The sequence below is a fragment of the Coffea eugenioides genome, chromosome 11, assembly GCF_003713205.1.
Source record: "Coffea eugenioides isolate CCC68of chromosome 11, Ceug_1.0, whole genome shotgun sequence".
NCBI lineage: Eukaryota > Viridiplantae > Streptophyta > Magnoliopsida > Gentianales > Rubiaceae > Coffea > Coffea eugenioides.
This window is the reverse complement of record NC_040045.1, coordinates 4,955,662-4,979,198: the sequence shown is the minus strand read 5'-3', so window position 1 is coordinate 4,979,198 and position 23,537 is coordinate 4,955,662. Positions and strand designations below refer to the sequence as shown.

At 33.0% G+C, this 23,537-nt stretch overlaps 1 pseudogene; it reads right to left on the bottom strand.

Moving 5' to 3' along the window:
- Positions 1 to 7,931: 7,931 nt before the first annotated feature.
- Positions 7,932 to 10,200, bottom strand: LOC113751843 (annotated as a pseudogene).
- Positions 10,201 to 23,537: the final 13,337 nt, after the last annotated feature.

Below are 23,537 nucleotides of genomic sequence, written 5' to 3'. Positions count from 1 at the left end.
AGTGTGTGCGTGGGAGAGCGTGTGCGGGGTATTTGGAGAAATAATTGGAGAGAGACCGTTGGCTGAGTTGGTTAACTTATATAGGGGCAGTATGAGGAAGGGAGAGCCTCCAGGCGTTTGAGAAGTGGGCGTGGGGGGTGGGGAATCGAGTTCCAATGGATGGCTTTTTTTTTTTTCTTTAGGGAGATGCTACTTTGTGATTGGGATCTTGGCGACCCACCAGGCCCTTTGTTTAATCCTAATTTCGGAGTATTATCCTTTGGACTACAAGCCTCGTATTTCTATATTCTGATTAGCATTGAGCTCTACTATTTAAAATTGTTTCAAACATTCACTGAAAGCATCAATTTATATCAAAGGCATGCCACGAGTACATCATACTTGCCTTTGGTTAGTTAGCCATCGAGAAGATATTTAAGTAAGCTAGTTAATCGGTCCATATGAGTCAGATTTTAACAAGTTCAAACTCGATTCATATAATTAATATCACTTTTGATTTTCGAGTTATGAGATTTGAGTTGATAAATGTGAAACTTGTGACATCCCCACCTCCCCCTAAGGCGAACCAGAGGGTTCGGCGGGCCGCCTGCCCAACTCTCGCCGGGACTCAGTCGTTCATTACAATCCTCAAATGAATTACAATATAAATATCAAATATTACATCAAATTCTCCAATAATTACATGTCAAAAGCAAAGCGGAAATAATTCCCAACTATACATAAAATGATTCCAAATTCAAACTGTACAAGATATAGGCCATCCAGACATGTGAATAAGCGCAACAAGACCTTCCTTCGCTTTGAGCCCTGTGGAGGGGAATAAAATATTTTTGGGGTGAGTTAGAAGCTCAGCGAGTAACCAGTAAAATCCTTAAACAAATATATTTCACAATGTTGCATTTCGATCATTTCGATGATGTCATGATTCAGAGATCAAATGTTCGTTTAGTGCTCTCGTGAGTCAGGGAAATCATAGCACTTGAACACCCAACGCTCAAATAGATCATTTAACATTAACATTAACATTAAGAGAGAGCCCCTTCTTGAGCTCCAGATAAACATGAACATGAACCATAAACAGAGTGGAGACGTTGGTGTCCAGCACAAGACTTTTCCAGAACTCATTGAAGCCAAATCATGTCATGAACTCACATGCAAGCACGCATGATATGCAATCGAGTACATAATGCAAGAAACATTTCACAAGTACTTTGGAAATAGTTTAGGGTCACTCACCTCCACGGCTCAGAAATCATCCAGCATATAACATTGCCTTGCCCAAATCCAAGTCTTAGATCACAAACTCAATGCAAACAAATCCCTTCAAAGTTCGGACAGCACTTCCCCTGAATTTGTTAACTTTTCCAGCCATCATGGCTTCATTATTTCCTCAGCCAGTCCCAAAGGTACACACACAACAACAAGTTCATCCAATAGCCATTCAGTAAGCTCCAAGTAGTACTAGTACAAGTCAAGCCTAGGGAAAAGTCCGGAAATGAAAGTTAAGCTTCCCCAAAACAGAAAAAAAACAGTTTTGAACGTCCAATTCGGGTAATTGGCACCCCCCAAAAGGTTACTACGATGGGTCGGATGAAAGGTGCAAGATACACCGTTTCGAAGCTAAGAGATAGGCGCTACAATATTACAGGAAGGTCACTTCAAAACCCAGTTTCGAGTGTAACCAGGTCAAAAACTGCCAAGATACTTAGACCAGAAATCACAAAAACACGATTTCACAGAACGTATTATCTAGCGAAAACATCATAACTCAGGGCTTCTCCAAGTCCAAAATCCAGGAAATTCCAAAACCAGCTGAAAGCTAAGGAAAACAGGGCTAAATTTCATTCAGAAGACCTCAAACAACCCAATTCGGAAGCAATTCCAAGCCAAAACAACCAATACAGGCGCAATTCTTTACATTCGGGTAAAACCCAGAACAGTTAATTAGTAATTTCAACTTTTCTCATTTCTACACTTTCCTTTTTTTCCGAATTGGACTCTGAAAAAATTTTTGTAGGCACCTCTAAAATATCATTCCCTACAACTTTCATGTTTTAAGTCAAGGCCAATTTTTCCGGGGGCTTCTAACTAGGAGCTAATTAAAATTCGGGCAGAATGTTCCTTCACCAAAAAACCCTAATTTTCTGAAATTTCTTCCAAAACAGAAATTGATTGCAATTGACCACTTTTTCCACCTCATAGAGTCCTTAAACATCATTTCCAATCATCATATATAACCACACAACCATGTTCATATTAAAACAGAAAAATCCCCAAAAATTATAAAACTTCATCAAGTCAACCACAACTCAAGATATAATCCATCAAACCATCTTTTTAGCCATCACAAGTCACTAATTTAGCATAATCAAGAACAAAGAAAGGATTGCTAGACATGAACCTTGAAATATCAAGAAAGTTGATGGCTTAGTCCTTTGCCTTCTCTAATTACTCCACCACTACCTTCAATCTTCCTAAACAAGTGATTTTTGTGGAGGAATTTGAAAGTTTAACGGTTGATTCACAAGATTGAGCAAGAAATGGAGTTGGAGTTGAAGGCTTTCTTCTTGTTTCTCCTCCTCAAAAAATTCGGCCAATAAGCTTGCAAAATGAAGAGATTTTTGGTCAATTTCAATTAAATGGTAAAGTTATGAATAGTAGTCAAACTCAAGACTAAATCTTATGGTGACACTTGTCACCTTTAGGTTTAAAACTTATCTTTTTGTCTCTCCAATATAAATATCTTAACACCTTGTAAAATAATATCACTTAATACAAATTTTCAACAAGTTGTCAAAAATATAATGCATTTACCGCACTTGCGGGTCCCACGTCCAAAATACGCTCTTAATTTCTCAAAACTAACCGATACTAGAAAAATCATTTTAAAACTATCTTTGCTCATAAACTTTATCTGGGGAATTTTTCTAATAAAGAAAATGTAGAAAAGGCGGGCGATTAAATAAAATAAACCCTAGAAAATTAGAAAATTTCCGGGTTCTCACTCTCATACTTTTCGGGGCGTCACAAAACTCATACTTTACTCACAAAATATTCGAGCTGTGAATCTAATTCCGATTTAATCCAAATTCATCTCTTACTCCATAATTTCCTTATTATAATTATTATAACTATCAAGTTCTGAAACTAATTTAACATCCACAAAACTACAACATTGAAACTATACATGAACTAGTAACAGATCATTTAAACCAAGAATTTTCTAACAACAATATATCCGATTAGTTCAAAGCACGTGAAAAATAGTAATAAAACATGATCAATAGTCAATACAATTGCAAAGGTTCTCAACTTGCTCATACTAAATTTTGTCCTTCAGAATCTTATGACATAATTTTGTATATATAATATTTCTTATATATATATATATATTAATATACTTTCACACATAATTCATAAGTATAAAAATATTAGTATTATATATATGCAAATTAAAGGATTGAGATTATATGTGGTTTAAGTCTAATAAGACCCAAACTCAACTCATATTTAATTTGAGCCTAATATTTAGGCCCAAACTCAATCCAATTTAATGAAAGGTTAAATTCATCGAATCTTTTCTCAATCCGCCAAACTCGAGCTAGCTCCTTCAAAATACCACATGATAAATTCAGAGATGCTCCTTCAAGATAAATTCTGAATACACGTACCCACACATTTATTGTAATTCTATATTTAGATACTTTTACAATTAAGCTCTCCATTTTAGCCAAACCCTTTTATAACCATTGAGGTTTAGGTCTCTATTTATCATCAAATATGAAGTGAAAACCGGATAATTTTCTCGAGTGTCCTATGAAGTGATGAACTAAAGAAATGCGAAGAAGGCAAAAAACCTTGAGGAACACATTTAAGTGGTCGTGGTACCGAAGAAGGCTCTGATCATAGTGAAGCATAAAATGAAATTTCTGACTTACATAAGCTGCTCCCTTTTTTCTTTATTCTTTTTTCCTTTTTGTGGTGCCCTGAATTTTGAGTCTACAAAACCCTATTTGCAATCTGCAGAATTATAATCCTCCATCGAGAAGCAACTGACGCAGGCAGAAACAGATGCTACTAACTCACGTGGATACTCGGCAAAGTAGTCGAAACAAATACTAGTACTAATTCATAAGCTGCTGTGGATGCATCAAGAATGTGCATATGCATTGGACGGTTTTCTGAGAAGTGCTTTTGGGGGGGGGGGGGGGTTTGGTCCAGTCCATTGTCATTAGGCTGAGGCCCTACGTAGTTCCCATCCAGGACAAGTCTTCCACCCCGTGTACCTGAGATGCTGTTTCCTTACTTGACACTAAAAAACAAAAACAATCAAGTTGTAACTGGTTTTTATTTTTACTTTTCGGAAGCTCGGAGAGATAACAGAATGGTGGATAGAAAAATGTGTAATTTTAGTTCCCAATATTTAGTCCTTCAAATTTTGATAAAAAGTAAATGTTGTATTCAATATTTAGTACATGTGCAATTTTGGTCTCTAATGTTTTGGCAAGAGCAAATCTATACTTCATTTTGTCCAATTTAAAGCAAATTTAGGACATTTGAAGAATTTTTTACAATTAGTGACACGTTCAGTCATGTTTCCATTAAATTGAATTTCAAATAAGAAAGCAAAATCATAGCTAATTTCAAATAACAATGACTAATAACAGACGTATTGACTAATTAACTAGTAAAAAAAAGAAAATTCTAATCTAAAAAACTAAAACTAATTGGAACACCCAATTCATCGATCCACACTATGTTTTCACTCTCTAGCCCAATTGAACCCAAGCTAAAATTTGTAATAGTTAATTTTTTCGATAGATTAACATTTTCTTGATTGATTAGTTGCTAACATTCCATCGCATGAGTTGTTCTTATTGTTCAAGGTTACTCATTATTTTGCTTTTTTTTTCCAAAAAAAAAAAAAAAAGAAGCTTAATTCAACAAACATGTGATTACACCTGACTAATTCCACCAATATTTGAAAAAAAACAATCGCTAACTGTTTTAAATATGGTTCAAATTTGTAACATTGGGGGACCATATTTGTTATTGACGAAACTTTAAGCACTAAAATTGCACCGTGTACCAAAAATATGGAACTAGATTTGTTTCTGCGGAAACTTTAAAGACAAAAATTGCATAAGTGCCAAATATTGAGGACCAAAACTGCATTTGTCCCATAATAAGAACACCATACAATGAAATTACTCTCAATAGGTGGGCATTATTGAAATTCACGAGTAGTCCGTAGACTAATGAATTAAGTCACTGAACGGCAGGCCTGAACCACGAGCTTTGTTGACAATGGAAAGTTAGATACAATAGCGAGAAGATCCCAAACATATGCCATGTGCAAAACTGCAACTGCATGTGAGAAGAAAAGACTTCCGCCCTCTTTCACTTTCAACCATGGTTGTTGTAATGCATGAGTTTACGTGTGGTATTGATGCAACTCACAGGAGTCTGGTCTATTAGCTAATAAGTGACACCCTGAAGTAGTATAAACTGCAATGAAATGAATCCACTTACAACCGGATCATGTTATGTCACGTTGCAAACAGCTCTGCATGACAACAGAAAATGATGTAGGCAGACACCAAGAGAATGTTCATCAATATCATCAAAGTTGAAAGGCATTTACGATTCTGTTCATCAATTTTGGTACCACAAGCATAAAATCCAATTTACCTGTAAAGATGTAGCATGACATCCAATTCACCTGTAAAGATGTTATAGCGACAAAACATGCAAGAATAGCATGGAACGTCCATAATTACCCTAAAACATTCCCCGAGTCCCCTCTATCACTCAAAAGAAGGTCGAAGCAGAATGGAGCTTGGGGCTAAGGGTGCAATACGAACAGGGTGCTACAGAGAAATGTCATAGGTTCTTTCAAGCCTTTCGAAGACGTTTGGGAGTGGGAAAGATTAGGGCAAATTTCCCTGTTACGGATTATATGCAGGCTGATTTGTAGGGATTAGATAGCTGTCACAGATTGATATAGGCTGATTTGTAGGGATTAGATAGCTAACAAATGTAGGCTAGTTTGTAGCCTAAATTATAGGAATTAGAGGACTGATTTATTGTAATAGGATATCTTCCTATTATAAGATGTCTATACCTGTATATATACCCTTACGATTGATGAATAAAAATATGGGGAATTTATTCTCTTCCTCTGAAATTCACATGGTATCAGAGCAAGGTTTGTTCATAAATTTTTTTTTTTCTGGGTTGTTGGGTGTGAGGGAAGCTGCTGCCATATTCAAGGTACAGGCTTTAGAGGTTCCTTTATAGACACCGCCAACTCAGGGAGGTACGTAGTACCGATTGGTCAGAACCCAGCACCTCTCCTCTGTCTCTCGACGCTATTTGCATACCTGTTTGTGGGTCAACATCGATCTAGGTGTGGGACTTGGCTACAACAGGTTTTTCTTGTGGGTAATCTGTTATCTTGTTGAATTTTCTTAGCAATTATGTCTGACAAAAAGCCTGGAGTTGTTTCTGATATAGTTCCGCTGGTTTCAAAAATCACGGAACATAAGTTAACTGGAATTAATTTTCTTGATTGGAACAATACTATTGAATTATATCTGCTCAGTATTTCTATGGATGGCCATCTGACTGATGATCCACCTACGGATGACTCTAAATTGTCTTGGATGAGAGAGGATGCTCGCTTGTATATACAGATCCGTAATTCTATTGATAGTGAGATGGTCGGTCTGGTTACTCATTGTAAGACAGTAAAACAATTAATGAACTATTTACAGTTCTTATATTCTGGAACAGGAAATTTCTCTCGTATCTATGATGTTTGCAAGGATTTTTACAGGGCAGATAAAGGAGACAAGTCTCTCACCAGTTATTTTATGGACTTCAAGAAAACATATGAAGAGCTCAATATGCTGCTTCCCTTCAGTTGTGATGTGGAGGAACAACGAAATCAGCGAGAGAAGATGGCGGTTATGAGTTTTCTAGCCGGTCTTCCGTCTGAATTTGAGACTGCTAAATCTCAAATTCTTTCCGGTTCAGAAATTTCCAGTCTAGAAGATGCTTTTCGAAGGGTTCTCCGTACAGAGAATACATTACCTGTTCTATCTACTCAGCCTAACAGTGTTCTTCTTAGCCGAACTACCACAGCTGATTCAGGAAGACAACACTACAAGAGTAATGGCACCAGTACGAGCATGGGGTCGGGGCCCAACCACTCTGATAAGAATACTAGCAATCATGGACAGGAGCAAGGAGAGATTGTATGTCACTACTGTCATAAACCAGGTCATATCAAGCGAGACTGTCGGAAGCTGCAGTATAAGAAGGCTCACTCTGCCCATATTGCATCTAGTTGTGCGACCTCTGACAAGCATGTTACAATATCTGCGGATGAGTATGCTAGATTGACTCAGTTTCAAGAAACAGTGAAACAGCCATCTGGTCATGTTACTGCTCCTGTCGAGACAGGTAAACCCAATGCATGTCTTGTTTCCTCTTCTCCAAAATGGGTCATTGATTCTGGTGCTACTGATCACATGACAGGTAATCCTAGTTTACTTTCTAAATTTTCCAAACCAAGCCCGAGGACTCTGTTTCAAGCCATATAGAGATTTTTGCAGACGACAGACTTTCCCTTTCCCATACCCCTTCCCAAACCCAAAAGATCCTCAATCGCTATCCGAAGTCCTAAGTTGGCCAAGTGATTATCACACGAATTTCAAGATCTTGTATTATGTTGGTATTATTTCACTATGGCCGCTCTTCCTGTACTTAAATGACAAATATATGTACTAATGAGATAATGAATTTAACAAGGCAATTCGACCACGGGTTTTAAATGGTCTAACAAATAGTTTAACCAGAAAATGGCATCATTTACGTAATATAAGAACAGTATTGTTATCAAAAGCTAACAAGCTGAGTACTGATTCTTTTTTTTTTTTAAGCTTTTCCTTGGGTCAGGAGGGCAAAGCTCAATCTACGGATTACAATTAACTATGGCAGGCGTAAAGGTGTAGTAACACCCACACTAAAATCTGATATCAAAACGCACAGATTCTCAGGTGTACCGATGTGGTTTTTGGCAAAATATCGGTTTCAAGATGTAGACCTTTCTATATGAATAGCAGCAGCTAAGGGAACCCTTGTACTAGTTCTATCTACTATCTAAAAAAGGAAGAAGAAATAGCGAATAAAAACCGTGTCAGCACCATTCTAGGAACAGTATAGAAATCTGCAGATTGTCTCCATTTTGGTGTTATCCCCAACTCATGATCTCATAATTTTTGATGCGCTGGCTTGTTTATACATTCTATCATCACACACATATTGGTGCTCAAACTCTGTAGGCGATAATAGACTAGAATAATGAAGCCAACTCCAATTAAGAAGGACTAAGTACACCCGTATATCATCCAGATACCAGCATCTTTAACAAATGGTCGTTTCATGTATCAAGAAATTAAAACAAAACTAGGACAAGTATGCACTCCATGAATTCCAAGAGAAACGAGTCGACCTTTTCTAAATTACCCGGTGACAGGTTCACATGAACTTCCACAAAAATGAGAACCACATCAACTCTCTCCCTTGGGGCCATTGTCACTGCATTTGATTCCACTCAAGTGGTGAAGAAGCACACCCGCCGCAACACTTACATTCAAGCTCTCCACAGCCATAAAGGACCTGAACTCTTTACCTGGAACCCCATGGTTGACCTCAGACCTTTCCATCTCTTCGTCTTCACCAGCAATTACATCCATGGGAATGTTTCCAGGAATCCTAATCAATTCAGTGCATGATCTCTCTACCAAAGGCCTCAAACCAGTGCCCTCACTTGCCTAAAACAAGAATTTGTGAAGCACCAGGTTTACAAACCTCATTCAAAAACAGCTCTAGAAGGACAACTGATGCCCCCAAGAAACACCGCCCATTTGAGGCTGAAGACGGAACAAAGAACTGGCATTCATGTTCTTGCATGATCTGAGCTCCATTAACTCAAGTGAGCCAGCACTTGCTTTGCTGACAACCCACTCAGAGGAGCAGAGTTCTTAGCACATAAAACCACCCCTGAGGCACCAAAGAAATAGCAGAACGGATAATGGCCCCCAAATTCTGAGGATCAGTAACCTCATCCAATGCGACCCAAAGAGGGCCGCTCTCCCCCTCAACTGAAACTGGTTCTAATTCCTTGATCCCGACCATCTCTAACGGAGAAGCATCCAAGACTATTCCCTGATGCGGCCTGTTATCAACAACCATATTCAGATCATGTTTGGATATCTCCTTTTTGTTCAATCCAATATTCTCTGCCATCCTTAGCACTTTCTCAAACCCTTTCTTGTCCTTCTTCTTCCTGTTATTTCCACTAAGATCAATCCCTTCTTGAACATACAAAGCATAAAATTCTCTTCTTCCAGCAGATAATGCAGCTAATATTGGACCAACTCCATATATCCCCTCGCCAACAATCTTTGGCACTGTGGATTCGGTAGCATCTTTCCATGTTTTCCTACCCCAAATTTCCTGCTTATTCCACTTCTTAAATTCTGGTTTATCTGAACCTAGTTTCGCTGCACCAATTCTATTGTATTGATTCTTTATTTTATCCCATCTTGGATCATCAATATCCTCAACTTCGGCTTCTTCTTCTCCATCCTCTTCTTCAATACTTTCATATTTGCCCCTGTAGTTGTGCTGGCTACCTTCCCAACCCCGAAAACCCCTATCTTTTCCGGCAGTTCCACCACCTTTTAGGAACTTGTTTGCTGACTCCTCCCATGAAGAAGTGCTGGTTTTCGACACATCCATTTTCTCAGGCCTCCTTGTATCTTTAGCCCTTGATTTAACTAACCAAGGAAGATTCTTGTCATTGCGTTGAGCGACTTTCTGAGAATCGGAACTCGAAAAACTTCTAGCCCCATTAACCAATTGGAAATTCCCCGAATCCCTTGAAGCATTCTTAAACGAAGTCCCACTTGCAAAGCCCTTAGCTATTTTACCTTCTTGAAAAAGGGTTTTGCGGCGGAGCTGAACTAAGCAATTTCTGTATCTTAAAAATTTGAAATTTTTATTGGTTATGTGATTCACCAAACACGAGAAAGTCCTAGAATTCACTTCAGAAGTATACCCTAGCAGCGTTGGATTATATCCGTACCCAAGTAGACATTGAGGTTTAGAGGTATGAATTTGCCTTAACATCCTGAAAAGCCGTATATTTTCCTTAAAGGAGCTAAACGAATTGCAATATACTACGGATTGACCTTGCAAACACTATCCAATTATGCTTGAGATAATAAATTAGAAGGCTCCTTAACACGAAGTAAAGAAGCAGAAAACTTAGAGCACAACAACCCGTTTACCTTAGTTCTGCTTGGGGCGAGTAAACATTTATGAATAACAAATTCAGGCCAAGAGTTGTTGTCTTCCTGACCGGCCACTCCCTCAGTCACTCTCCTCCTGTCCGGAAAGCTGTAGGACTCGGGAGGAGTTCTGTAGCGGGTGCGGAGGATAACGAAAGAATAAGAAGAGGGCCGAAGGTCCGTAAGGTTTTGCATGAGCAACGGCGTCGCTTGGTATTTAAGTTATTTGTGGAGAAATGCAATTTAAGTCCTCACAGTTTGTTGTGTCAGGCAAATTGGTCCCCAATATGTTGAACAATAGATATATAATTCCCAAATTATTTATTTGAGCTAGGTTCCTGATTAAATAAATGTAATCTCCGCTATATTTAATTTGAGCCAAACTGGCAAGTTGCACTATAAATTTGCAAAAAATTGTAGTAACAAATCTTAAAAAATAGTGTAAAAGTGTAAAATAAGTGTCTTATACATTGTTTTTACTATGTAATAGATTTTAAAACATAAAAAACAACATAAATTTCACAACCTATAAAGCTATTGCTAGATAATTTGTCACCTGTAAAAAAATTCTACAAATAATAATTAGCAATCATGTATGTTAAATTACTAAATCAATCTAGTAATAAGTATGGAAACATAATCACCAAACGTGATTTATTCTGCTGATTCAATTAGTGAAATTTGTGATTTGTCTTCATTTGGTCAAAAATTGAATGCTTTCCACTTGTTTTTATTCATTTTTGAATCTTAACTTATGAAGTTTATACAAACTTTTCATAAACACTAAGAAACGTATGTATGCCTTGTACTTTCATAAATTTTCTTAAATTTCTATGTAGCAACAGGGACCATTTGGGAAATTTTCAGAAACGTATTTGTTGAAGGAGAAATATTATAAACCGAAAGGGTAGGAGAGCAAATAGGTTACATTTGGTTGGGTCTAAACTTTTAGAACCAATTCAATTCGCAGCCCGAACGTTGAAAATTAAAAATGCATATTTTCGTACCATCAGTTCAGCTCACAAAATGACAAAAATGAATAAGATTTGTAAGCATTACTTTCATCCCCTCACGTATTTTATTTTATTACAGTAAATCTTATATATACTAATAATATATATTATATTTACAAAGTGCATATTGATATAATTTTGTTTAGACATACAAATTAAAACGGATGTGGTCTTTTAGGCTCCTAAAAACAAGGTATCTTTTTCAGAGTTTCCGGTGGTTTGGATCTAATCTAGGGTTGGCTGCCTAAATCTCTACTTTCTTATTTCTCTTTCGTCTTATGCTAGAAATATGAGAGTGCTAAAGACTTGTAAAAAACTTCTAAAGAACGTATGAAATTGGAGTTTTTATTGGATGCTTTAATTTACAGGATGTAAGTGCATCGTACCCAACATTGGTTTGGGACGTATGCCTTTATAGACTTCTTGTGCAAACTGTGCGGACTTAAAATTTTTTGACTCAAAGTCCGTGGACATGACATGTTAACTTTACGGACTTAAGACCTTCTGAAATCTGTAAAAACATCAAATCAATTTTGCCTAACTATACAATGTGGCCGACAACTAATAAAAGCATTATGACCGATCTATACATTATAGCTTTTGACAAGATGGCCGAAGAATTATCCTTCCATCATATTTTCGATGTTGCTCATTTCTTCTGGTCCCATTGTTTCCCAATAATGATCATCATTATATTCTTCATCTGCTTCGATATCCAAATGCCTTGCTCCTGTGCTCATATAATATCCTTCCAAATATTTTTCAAAGACTTCTGGATAATTGGTACTTATAGTGAAATCTTTTTCTAACTTAAACCTGTATGGGGCATATATCTTTTGTATCTTATTTTCATATACTAACCTAATTCCATTTTCCCATTGATCTATGAAATGTCTGTAAGCTAATTGGATCATTTTAGCATTTATCAATTGTTCTTTTAATTCTAATGGACATTCCACTAGACTGCTGCTGATTTTCTCTAGTTCTTCTGTCGTTCTCCTTGCTGGTGGTATATTGCTGACTGTAATCATCATTCTATGTATTGCTGGTTCTATATCAAAAAGTCCTATCCATTCTGCTGGCGCGGATTTGATATGTACAGTTGCCCACTGTCCATAGTCTAACATTTTTCTGATGAAGTATCCGAGATGAGTTCCAAGACAATGAGTATCTTCTGGATTTGTAACAATAATTTTTTCCAGGAATCCGGTATCCATAAGAAACTGTGGTGTTAAAATAACTCTTTCCCCATTTACTCTTAGTATCTTTGGGGATGAATATTTTGATAAGATAATAGTTGCTCTGAGGAAAAAATGACTGAGTGTATGTATACAATGGCTATTTATTTTCTGGTGGTCACAGGCTTCTGGATTGTTTGGGCAATGTTTTTCTGGGTCGATGAAGAAAGATGGATGTAGTCTAATGGCTGCTGTATTTCTAATTGGGTCTTTTGCTATTTCATAAAAGTATTGTTGGACTGCCATTAATTTTGAATAATATTGGGCTTGGGCTTTTTGGCTAATAATTTCTTGGATATGTAAAGGGAGGAAACTAAGTAGGTGATATGGTTTAAAGGATATTCTGGGCTTAAGAAATTCAAATGGTCTTTCTGAAATGGGCTTTTCTTTTATAAAAATTGTCTGTTTTATTGGGCCGGATGAAGAACTGGCCATTTGAGATGCTGTATGAGACAGCCTTCCTTTGAGCTCCCCAATCTCAGAAATTTGTGAGAGAATAGTATCTCCTTGTGAGCCTGAGATCTTATACATTTCTTTCAGTTGTTCAGTTAAAGATTTTATCTTTTCTTTTTGAGAAAGATCTTATTCTTCAAAATTTTTACACTTTAAATTTAAACTTCTAATAGCTTGCTCCATGCTCTTACAATGTCTACAAAATTCTATTCTATTTGTGTTATCTTTTTCTAATGCATATTGATAATTTCTACTGCTACTAGGGGCATCTGTATTTTGATATACTGGAGCCCTCATGCTGTCCATGCTAGCCTTAGGATCTACATAAAATGTTGTTCCTATATTATGCCTAGCGAATTCTAGTGCTTCATGTATGCTATGAAATGCTTTCCATAAAGGATTATGAAAATGATTTATTTGTTCTATAACGGAAATCCATTTGGAATAGATTCCAGGTATTTTTCCTTTTACCACTACATAATATGAAAAACTTTGTTTTGGAAGATTACTAAAATAAAATGCTAAGATATTAAGATTTCTAACTTTATCAGTGCTATTTCTGCTATTCCAGAGGTTATTTAAGATATCCTGCTGGATGTCTTCTAAATTACCTTCCTCTTGGCTATGGAAATGTAGACTTGTACCTTTAGGGTACTTTGTAAGTTCCCACTGGCCAATTTTGACTTTCTGGAAGTTATATGCCATCTGCTGAGAGATCAGAAGAATTGTTAAACAGTCGTAATAAAAAATCTGCTAAATTATTATCTTTACCTTTAATGTGTTCAAAAACTACTTTATATCCATTACCAATAATACTATCTACAAAATTTAACCATCTTCTAGTAGAACTTCTTTTTTCATTATGTTTATCAAAAAACTTTTTTATTGCTTCACAGTCTGTTCTAATAGTTATTTCAGACTTGTTGATTATAAAAAGTCTAAAATTATCTAAACTATATTTTACTGCTAATAATTCATTATCTATACTACTCCTATTGCCTTTTTCCTTATATTTACCACTAGCATATCTACAGATTTGTTCACTATTTTTACTGCTATACTTATTTGGTTTTGCAAAAAGAACTGCTCCCCATCCGGTACTACTGCCATCACATTCTATTATCAAGTAATCTGTGTCTAATGGTAATTTTAGATCATGTAAGCCTATTGTTTGTTTAATTTCTTGTATTAGTTTGACATCTTCTTTATTAAAGAATTTTTGTCCTTTTAAAGAGGTTTTATTATACAATGGTGCTACTAGATTATTTAAATTTTTAATAAAAGGTCTTGCATAATTTAATAATCCTAAGAATTGTTGAAGTTTCTTTGTTTCTTCTATCTTATCTGGAAATTCTAAAACCTTTTTACAAATATGTGGTTGTAATTTTATTTTTCCTTGTCCTATTTCTGTTCCTAAAAATTCTATATTTTTTCTAAAAAATTGTGCTTTTTTATTACTGATTATTATTCCGTGTTTAATAAATTCTGAGAAAACTAATTTTAGATGGCTTACATGTTCTTCTTTGCTTTTTGAAAATACTAATATATCATCTACATATACTATGACAAAATCTTTATATTTATTAAAAATATTATCCATTTTTCTTTGAAATATGGCTGGTGCATTTTTTAACCCAAAAGGCATTACTAACCACTCATAGTGTCCTAAAGGACATGTAAAAGCTGTCCATTCTATACTTTCTTTATGCATTTTTACCTGCCAAAATCCTGACTTACAATCAAATTTACTGAAAATATATCTATATTGGATTCTATTTATTAACTCATTTTTATCTGGTATATCATAGCTATCTTCTTTAGTATTATCATTTAATCTTTTATAATTTATTACCATTCTGCTTTTTCCTCTAACTATTTCACTATGTTTTTTAACTATAAATGCTGCACTTCTGTGTGGACTAGTACTTCTTCTAATTATTTTTAACTTATTTAAATCTGCTATATGCATTTCGAATTCTTTTATATCATCATTATTAGCTTCTATCTTTGCTGTGCTAATTTTTAAATTTGGATTTAAAATATCTAACTTACATTCTGTTTTGTCCTTATCCCAATGAATAGTTGGATTTTCTCCAAAAATTTCTAATTTTTCTAATTCACTTATTAGTTGGTCTATATCTCTATGTCCTGTTTCTAACAGATCATATAATTTTTCATTATTTAAAATAGTTTCTATTGTGTCATAATTTTCTATCTCTAAATATTCTTCAAATTCTTTGTTTTCTAAACAGTTTTGAATTCTTTGTGACGAATATAAAGGCCTTTCTCCAGTCATCTCCATATTGTCAAAAGAATTAGTTTTCTGATTCTTCCTCCTATATTCTTGGGTTGAATCATTCTTACAGCTACCTTTTATATCACATTTACAATTATCTTTTTCTTCTAGTCCTAAGAGTCTTGTAAATTTATTATCTTTATTTATTTTAAATTTATTGCTTGTTAAAAAAGTATTATATGGTAAAAAATGTTCCTTCAGGAATGTTAATCCTGTTCTAGTAAGAATCATGCCATGATATGCCTGTAAAATAAATGATAGTCCTAATATCATTTGATAAGGAAAACTTCTAATATATATTTCTGTTACCGGATATGGTTGTGTACAGTGTATGCTATCAATTTCAAAAAACAATAAAGAATTATGTAATGCTGTATCATATGTATATGTACTTCCATCCATTTGTCTAGCCGTTCTAATATGGTATGCTTTTTCATAATATTTTTCTGGAATTAATTCTTGTTGGATTACTATATTACTAGCTCCTGTGTCTATTACTGCTAGTAATTGTGTTTCAAAATCTCCTATTTTTATTCGAGTTTTTACTTCTATGGATGTTATATTTGATGTTCCTGCTTGTAATAATTCTAGATCATAATTATGTTTTATTTCTTCTATTTCAGGGAATATTTCTAGATCTATGTTTTCAATGGATACTTCGCTTTCTATTGTTTTTCCCTTGCTTAATTTTTCTATTTTTTGCTCTAAATGTTCAACTTTATTTTCTAAAATCCTTATCCTTCTTTCTAAATAATGTTCTAAAGGCAGATTTTCTTCAGTTTTTTCTTTATTAATATTTTCTATTAAAACATATTCCTGTGTAAATTTGTCTAAACAGAATTTGCATCCTTCTATATAACATAACTGACATTGAAACCTTAATTCTATTGACGGATATTTATTACAGTTATAGCATGCTTTACTATAATTTCCTTTTCTATGTTCCCATTTATGGATACACTCTACTTCAACTAGTTCTAAATCTTCTAACATTTTAAAATCTTCTTTCATCTCTTCTAAATATATATTATCCATGATAGTTCTATCTTCTGATTTTTCTAAAATTTCATCTATAAAACTTGTGTCTTCTTGTTCTATAAAATCTGTTAAATCTAAGTTTTCAGATACTATACTATAAATACTTTCTGTTTCTAGTATATTATCATCTATTTCTATTAAATCTTCTGAAAATAATTCTATTAAGTGAGCTTCTCTATTAAAAGAGTTATGTTTTTGTGGACAATTTGTTGCTAAATGATTTGGTTGTTTACAAATAAAACAAGATAATCTATTTCCATAAGTTCTTTCTGGTCTATATCTTCTAACATGGTGTTCTTTTTTGAGAATGGTTTTCTAGCTTTGCTTTTCCTAAGATAATATTGTTTTCTAGGGTATCTTTTATAATTTTTATAAGGCTTTCTATATTTTCTTTTTTCTTTATCTTTTTCTCCATATTTTTGTGGTGTGTATATTTCTGAGCAAAAACTATATTCTCCTTTTAATTGTCTTTGTATTTTTATAAAAGTACATTCTTCTACTAGTCTATTGATTATAAATCTTACTGCCGTACTCACATTTTTTAATGTTGGTTCCATGGGCGTTGCTTTATATAAGGTATATATTTTCTTTCCTAAGTCGTCTGGTAATTTTGCAAATAATTTTTCTATAATTCCTTCATCATAAAAACATCCTGCTAAATAACTATAATATAAAAAGTCTTGTAAAAAAGGTTTAATATATTTTCAATTTCTAATTGATAAGTGTTCTAGTTTTCTTACTGATTCTATCTGTGTCATTACTCCTCCTCTGTTTGGGCTTGTTGCTAATAGAATTTCTTCTACTCGGTTGACAAAATTCATTGGATTGACTCCATGTGCCTGATCTTGTTGTAACCTATCTGGAAATTTTTGTTTAAATGCTTTCCATGCTGCCCTTGCTACTCCTCCTAAAAATGTTTCTAAATATGTATACATTTCTATTACGTTATGATCGAATCCTTTTTGTATATAATTTCTTACTACTCTAGCTTTCCAGCTTCCTATTACATCTTCTATCATTTGTGGATCGTAAGATGTTAACATTAAAGTTTTTCCTTCATCTACTGAATGCTCTTTTATTTCTAATTCTAATGGTCTTCTTTTTCCCCTAGAACTATATTTTTCCTCTGGTTCTCTATATTCATTATAGACTATTTGGGTGGTTGTCCTGGTTCATATGTTCTAACATTTCCTGTTTGACTAGGATCAGTCTGCATATCTGTTGACCTGTTACTACTTTCACCACTTTGTTGTTGTTGGTCCATTAATTCTCTATATGACATTATGCTGGCTACTTCTAAATTTTCTTCTTCAGAATTTTCTTCTTCTTCTTTAACTCTAATATTTCCTACGTTATCACAGTATAATACTTCGTTTAATGCTATTTGTCCATTTGCTTCTAATTTTCTTTCTAAATCAAATAGTTCTTTCTCTGTTAAGTCCATTTTTAATTCTTTTGGATAAAGAATCCTATGATTTATTTCTATTAATTCTTCTTCTAATAAATTTATTTCGATAAGGTCTGATTCTATGTCAGATTTGTCTATTTCTTCATTATCTGTTCCTAAAGCTGTTGGTTCATAATTAAAAAATCTAAGGCTTGTTCTTCCTTGACTATTTTTATATATTATACTATCTTTTGGTACCATTGGATTATTTTCTTCTATAAATTTACTAATCTCCCATTCTTCTCCTGCCAAGTTTTCTGAACTTACTTCTATTGGTTTTATTAATTTTATTCCTTTACTTGCCATAGCCTCTACTATTGGCTTTATTTTTACCTTATATCTGGTTTTACTACTATTTGTTAATCTTCCTATAAATCCGATACTTATTGTTAAATTATCTCCTTGAAAATTTTCATATCCTTTAGTTTGTATTCCTATTTCTAGATTTTTTATATCTTCTAAGGTTATCATAAAATCTGGGCTGCAATAAAATATTCCTCCGTTCTGATTCATATCTACTTCTATACTGGCTATTAATGCATCTTCCACTTTTTTATGTCTCTTGTCTAATACTGCTAATAATACTTTTTTCCCTAATCCTTTCCTTGTTAGTCCTTTAATTCCTATAACTATTAATCCTATATGCATATATGTATACTGTCTTCTAATTTGGTTTATGCTTTGTTGTGTTATCATTCTAAGATTTACGGGGTTATTTAATGCGCTCACTGGTTCTTCTCTGCTTTGTCTAAATAATCTTGTATTACTTCTAAGAAATCCTACTGAGTACAAAGTTCTTGGGTTTAATAAACTTATTTCATTATTCCTGTATATTTCCAAGTCTCTATCTACGTCTATTGCTTCTTCTAAATGCATGCTCCTACTCCTTCTTAATTGTCTCCCTATATTTAATACACTAGTTCCTACTTGTGTGTTTTCGTTGACTGTTCTACTAGGTCCTGAAAATGATGTTCTACTAGCCATCTTTTAAAATTTTTGTGGTTTAGGATTGACTGAAAATATATTACTAAGATGTGGTTTACTTTCTTTCTTTGTTACAGGTAATCTTTTAAATTGGTCCGTTATTTCTTCCAAATCTTTTTCAAACTTATCTATTTGTAAGACTCTGACCTTTTCTGTTATTGTATCTACTTTTTTATGTAAGGATATTAATAATGCTATTATAGAGTTATTTTGTTTAGGATATATTTTATCTGATGCACTAGCTCCTGAATAATCTGTTAATCCCAACGAGTCTTGATGATAATATTTTAATTCTTCTAATGTTTTCAGATAATCTGGATAAAAGACATAATGTGAAGGAAGTGGCTTATTACTATTACTACTCATATATTAACTTAAAATGATTTTTTCTATTTTATGTAATAGTACTTCTACTTGATTATAAGATTGTTTTAATTCTACAGATTTTTGTCTTATTTCTTCTAATACTTCTTTAGTTATTTTTTCTGTATTAATTTTATGTTCTATTTTTAATTGTTTTAGTTCTTCTAAATATTTTATTCTTTTTATTATTTTATTATTTTGTTCCTTTAAGTAATCCTGATTTTCTACTAGCGTTTTTATTACTTTATTTTTATTCTTTATTGATTCTAATAAATTTTCTATTATCCGAGAATTATTTTCTTTATGTTTCTCTAAAGACTCTCCTAAAGATATTACTAGATCAATAAGACTATTATAATTTTTATCTTCTTTACTATGTAAGGTATGTTTATAGGTGTTCTGAAAATAACAAATATGCTTATGATTATCTAAAGTTATTATATTCCTAGATTTATTTTCTATTTCTAGATCTAAGTATTCCTAGATTTATTTCTTGACTGAAAATATTTCTAGATCTATGTTTTCAATGGATACTTCGCTTTCTATTGTTTTTCCCTTGCTTAATTTTTCTATTTTTTGCTCTAAATGTTCAACTTTAAAAAGTAATATTGTTTATTTTTTATTGTTAAGTAAATTTAATCTCATAAAATGATAATAAAATGTAAATCTAATATTTCTATAAAGTAAATAAATAAATTTTATATACACTGTCAGCGTATATACTATCACTATTAGATATATGACACATGAATAAAAATATCTAATGTGTCATATATCTAATGAGTAAAATTATCTAATGAGTAAAAATGTAAAAATATCTAATGTGTCATATATCTAATGAGTAAAAAATCTAATGAGTAAAAATATTGAATTTTTACTCATGTGTCATATATCTAATAGTGATAATATATATAAGATTAATCCAAAGTAAATTTAATATTGTTAAATAAATTTAGTCATCTTAAATCTTTGCCAATTGCCACCTACACTCCACCGCTTCCTACTAGCCTAAACGCACAACCTTGCGGTGGACCCATCACCAACTATCCTTCGCTATTGCCGAGACTCATTTTATTGCTTACCGACCATTTTTAAATGTATTCAATGCCAACAATGAAAACATAACATGCCAAAAATTTTCAATGGACCCCAAAAATACTACACGTAAAGATTTTAAAAGAATATTCCCATTATGAAAATTTTCTAAAAGCATCCTAAAAGTAACCCATCAAAATGGAGCCACACTCTGTGTAACATTTGTGAATTGTCGTTCCTAAACTAATTTTCATACCTTTAGATTAGCTGTTTTTAAGGGTATTTTTGAAAAATTTTACTGTAACAGAGTTTTTAGAGTATGTTTTGGAATATTTTTAGAAAATATTATGGTATATTTAAGAGTATAAGAGTTTCTAGAATATATTTTGGAATATTTTTAAAATTTTAAAAAAAATTAAACTAATTTTTAGATTACCTTTCAAAGTACTTTTTAAAAATTTTTATTGTATTTGAAAAACTAGTTTTTGAAAAACACTCCCATCCAAAACTAGTTTTTAATATAATTTTTGTTTAGGGATAATATTAGATACCTCCCCTTAGGTTTCTCTTAATATCACCTGATACCCCTAAGGTTTCAAAAATATCACTTACCTCCCTTACTTTAGTTATTTGTGTAACAAAATTTTTAAAAACCTAAACTACCCTTTCACTTACTAAATAAAAATGATCCTAAGTCACTTTGTTCACTTCAAGAAAATCATCACTTCAAAAGCAATCTCTTGTAGTACTACTACATCACAATGCTACACCCTATAAAAATATAAATTTGAAAAATAAAAATGATATTTGAAAGGAAATACATTTGTATCAATTTAATTCGATATGTTCAAAATCGATTTTTTATAAATTTACATTTTTTCCACCAATTTCTTTACCCTTGCTCAAACCATTAAATTATACCAATTATTATAAAAAATCAACTCAAAATAAGCAAATAAATAGTACCCCACTTTATCACAATCACAAAAAGTAAAAGATAAATAAAATTTAATTTATTATAATTTATAATATAATATTGCATATTCATCCAAAAAATATGAGGAAGAGAGAATGATGGAAAAAAGAGAAAAAGAAGAAAGATGACTTCCATTTTTTTTTTTGAGCTTCATTTATTTAATATGTTGTAAATTATGTGTTAAGTGAGGGTTAGTATAGTCTTTTTACAATTATTAGGGGGAAGTAAGTGATGTTTCTAAAACCTCAAGGGTGCTAAGTGATATTAAGAGAAACCTCAAGGGAGGTTTCTGATATTATCCCTTTTGTTTAACAAACATCCTTATTCTTAATTTCAATTGGAAGTTCAAACTTTAAGTAGTTTAGTATCATTCCGTAAATTTAGGCCTTGTTTGAATTGTATTTTTCTGAATTTTTTTGTAGAAAAATTATTATAACGATTTGATATGTGTTAAATAAAAAGATGATAAGAAAATATGTTCACGAAAAAAGTAATAATTTTTCTTTGAAAATTTACTGTCCAAACAGCCTTGGCTTCCTTTTAACTTTTCCGACAATCCCTGCCTGTCAGCTTCCTGCTTCCTTCTTCCCTTGTCCTCATACTCCACCTTGCAACAACCCCGTTCCATGCTACTTTTCCATATCCTCGCAACCCCTGAATGCAAATTGTCCCTTCTGTAGATGCTGCATCTTTGGAGCCAAATTTTGTGCATTATTTTCATATTATCCTTTCTAAACTAATTTTCGTAGTTTCAATTTGTCTTTAGTTTAAATAAAAACTTTAAGTAGTTGGAAAATATCCTTCTCCATTTCTTTAGTCATAACTATGATATAATTTTGATTCTAATTGCTCAACAAAAGAATAGGTAAAAATATTATATTTCTTTTTTATGCTCTAACAAAATCTAACAATTCTAATAGCATGAATAACATCCGATTATATATAATTCAGGTCCAATTTTAGATCTAGGTCTGGGCCGAAATTTAGAGCTATTTTTTATTTTCTGTGCATGGTGATTCCAAAAATTGAAGTATCTGATAAGTATATTTCATTTTTTTATTCTGGGTATGATTTGTAAATTTTACTTAGGAAAGCAATACAAAAAATATTGAAATTTTTGTTGTTCTCTTTTTGTATTTTTTTCAGTCAATTTTGCTAATTCGCTAAATTGTTCAACTATATGATTTGGAATCTTGTTATATCTTGGAGGATAGGAACTTAGATTAGTTCCCTTTTTTTGGGTATGATTTGTAAATTTTAGTTAGGAAAAGAATACAAAATTGTTGAATATTTCGTAATTTTGTGTTGGGTGTGTTAGTCAATTTTGCTAATTTGCTAAGCTGTTCAGCATGTGTGATTTGGAATATTGTTATTTCTTTGGAGGACAAGAACTTAAATTATTAGTTTATGTTAGTCAAAGATTGTATTTTGGTCAATTTTTGATATTGATTATTATGGATACAATTATTTTTAGTTTCAACTACGTATAAATATTTTTGGTATATTTATTTAATTGCATTGTTAGAGGGTTGAACATTGTAGGGATCTGTTTGGACAGTGATTTTCTTCAAAAAAATTGCTACGTTTGCTGTGAACACAGTTCCCTATCACTTTTTTATTTCACATATATTAAATCGCTACAGTAATTTTTCTACAAAAAATTCAGAAAAATGCAATCCAAACCAGGCCTAAGTAAAATAGGGAATAGAATAAAACTAAGGTATGCTACAATACCTAATCCAAACCTTATGTTTGGTATGATTAATTAATTGCATTTATTAAGAGAGCGACTATTATATGCCATGTCTGGGGCTACGTTAAAATTAAGGAATTAAAAGCAACAAAGCAATGCATGACATTATGGTGAATCCAAACCGAAGACATGAATCAATTTTTGAAAAAAAAAATAAATTAAAAATCTAGAAAAATAGGATGAGTAGTTGAAGGCTCAATATGTTTTGAGCCTATTGAGCCTTCAATAACGTAGGATTGAAGGGTGGAATTTAAGAAACAAAAAGGGTTTTGAGCCTAAAAGATCTCTAATTATTGAACTCTCAACCTTAACCGGTAAACCTTTTTCTCCGTGTTGTATCACAACGCGATTGCATTTGCACCTGGACTGCCACTCAAAACTCTTTTGTTGATCCGGTCTGGGGATTGGCTTTCAATGTTGTGGCTATGGACAGCAAGGAATTTGTCTATGTTTCAGCAGAGACATATCTCGGCTGCGGACATAGTTTCTGCTGTCTTGGCTTCTGTAAAGGAAGTGATGACAGGTTAGAGGAAGATCCCTTTAACTAGAGCCAACTGGGAATTGGCTTTGGAGCTTGGCT